A 3050-nucleotide genomic window follows, 5' to 3' on the forward strand; every position below is an offset into this window, starting at 1 on the left:
CCAATGCTTCAGAAAATGACAAAAGAACACTCAGAAGACTAGCCACAAACTTCTTTTTGAGTGGGGATTTCGTTTACAAGGAATCATGATATGGTATTTCTCCGATGTCTGGAAGCCAAGGAAGCTCAAAAAATGGTGGAAGAAATGCATGAAGGAGCTTTCGGAACCCATGCGAATGGACATGCTATGGCTAAGAAAATCATGAGAGCGGGTTATTTCTGGTTGACAATGGAGACTGATTGTTGCAATCATGTGAAGAAATGCCATAAATGCCAGATATATGCAGATAACATCAATGCGCCTCCAAATCCTTTGAATGTCTTAACGTCACCTTGGCCATTTTCTTTGTGGGGAATGGATTTCATCGGTCCTATAGAACCAAAAGCTTCTAATGGACATCGATTCTTCCTAGTTGCCATAGATTACTTCACCAAGTGCGTAGAAGAAAACTCTTATGCTAGTGTGACCTGGAAGGTAGTCCTCAGGTTCATTAAAAGAGATTTAGTATGTCGATATGGCTTACCAGACCAGATCATCATTGATAATGCGACCAACCTGAACAACAAGATGATGACCGAGATGTGCGAGAAATTCAAAATAAAACATCATACATCCTCGCCATACAGACCCAAAATGAATGGAGCAGTGGAAGCAGCCAATAAGAATATCAAGAAGATAGTCCAGAAGATGGTTGTGACTTACAAGGATTGGCACGAAATGCTACCATTCGCCCTACATGGTTATCGTACTTCAGTCCGCACTTCTACAGGGGCTACTCCATACTCCTTGGTTTATGGTATGGAAGTTGTTCTTCCACTTGAGGTAGATATCCCATCTCTAAGAGTATTAGCAGAGGCTGGTCTGAAAGAGTCAGAATGGGTTCAAGCTAGACAAGATCAATTGAATATGATAGATGGTCGAAGGCTAACTGCAATTTGTCATGGACAATTGTACCAAAAAAGAATGATGAAGGCATATGCAAAGAAGGTTCGACCATGCCAGTTCAAGGAAGGAGATTTGGTGCTAAAGAAGAGCTTGCGAATCCAGAAGGACAGCCGAGGAAAGTGGGCTCCAAATTATGAGGGTCCCTACGTAATCAAGAAAGCTTTTTCTGGCGGGGCCCTAATCCTAACAGACATGGATGGGGAAGATCTGCATCTCACCATAAATTCAGATGCAGTAGAGAAATATTATGCCTAGAGGGTACTTCCAAAAAAAACAAAAAAAAAACATTCATGCATCGATCACAATATTTTTATTTACCTTTTTGCACGAGTGAGAATGATGTAAACAAAACTCGCATGGTGTAGACCTTAGACAGGTCGTCTTAATGACACAAGGCGTTCTTGATATTCCGAAACACTAAGAAGATATCCCTAGTCACCCCTTTGAGCCAAGACGATATGAAAGAAGTTCATTCGAGAAAGAAACACCTTTAAAATATTGTGAACCTGGGGAAAGGGTAGTTTTCCAATGAACATTCACAGAGCCCAAAAGAAAGGATTATAGCATAAAAAGAAAAGCCCGCTAGGAATTTAAATAATCTCCTAAGAAAAGTTAGGGTACATACAAACAAAAACTCAAAAGATAAATCTTACGGAAAGTTAATGAAGATGGTAGAAATAACATCCTATCCAAAGTTAGGCTCTAGAGAATGAATGGAAATATGATTATTGAGGTTATGGAGGAATGTGGATGGGAAACACATTATTTGAGCCATATATCTATTCTTTGTTATCCACTAGCCAAGCCACGTTACAAGCTTTAAAAGTCCTTGTTGAGAGTCGAACGTCTGAGGTACACATCAGGGCATAAAATAAACTGACTCCAAATAAGTTGGTGCATATCTTTTTCAAAACTTTTACATATTGTGATCCTCGCATGAATAAAATAAAAATATCACAAAATGTTTCATGAGCCCGTTAAGTTGAAAACCCGAAAGGGCGACTTAAGCAAAAATTAGTGACACTAAAAGAAAAGGAAGTACCTCTCAAAGCATAGTATGTCAATTAGACATCGCCAGAAACTGGGGCAGAATTTGGGTTGGTTCAAGAGAATACATCAAGTAACACACTCTCCTTTGAAGAAGTCAACATCAGAGTTATAGAGATGGGACAGATCATGAATGGCTCAAGAAATCCATCAAATAACATCAATCTCCTCCAGAGGAACCAATAGAAAGACCAGAAACTGGGGCAGATTTTGGTTTAAAATATATATTCCCTCAAATTGGGGAAATCTCGGAATTTGTCATAAGGTTTGGGTCAGGGTTTTGGCTTAAGACGAGCTTGTATGATCCTCATTTTCAGAAAGCTAAAAGGAGACGAATAAATTTGGTTTTTTATATATGTATATGCTTCGGTGTCTTTTAGTATGCAAACCATTCTCTAAACAAAAATACACAATTTACAAAAAGGCTTGGTCAAAGTTTTTCTGTAACGCCCCGAAAAATACTTCTAAAAAAATTGCGGAAAAATGGGTAAATTTTTTTTTGAATAAAGAGATGGTGATGTATAAAATTGCCTCCTTTTTAAAACCTTCCTTTTCCGGGACATCACTTTAAGTAACTCAAATGCGGAAAATCAACTTATCGTTATCGAATGATAACTTAACCTGATTCACAATTTCCTGAATAACACAATGCATATAAACGGTTAAGTCATCTTTAGTTCATACAAAATAAGTCAACAAAGGCGGAAACTACATCGCCACTAACATATACAAAATCCAAAAAGGAATGGCGAAAATATTAATCATCGCCAACAGACACTAAACAAAGACATGAACAAACTCAAGCCGTCCTTGTTTTCAAAAGTTCCAAAATGATAAGCAACTCCTAGTGGCTCGCTCCAAGACTAGGGTACTACCTCTCATCAATTACTCATGCCCCCTCCTGGAACATCACAGACGGTAGCTCCAAATCTGAGCAAAGTTGTCTATCTGACGAACACACGTTCGAAAAGCAAGCAATGGAAAAGAAGAGAAATAGAGAGAGTAAGACATCTAATGAACATAAATTCATTGACGGCGTGGACTTACTCATAGAACCA

Source organism: Lupinus angustifolius, chromosome LG04, assembly GCF_001865875.1.
Source record: "Lupinus angustifolius cultivar Tanjil chromosome LG04, LupAngTanjil_v1.0, whole genome shotgun sequence".
NCBI lineage: Eukaryota > Viridiplantae > Streptophyta > Magnoliopsida > Fabales > Fabaceae > Lupinus > Lupinus angustifolius.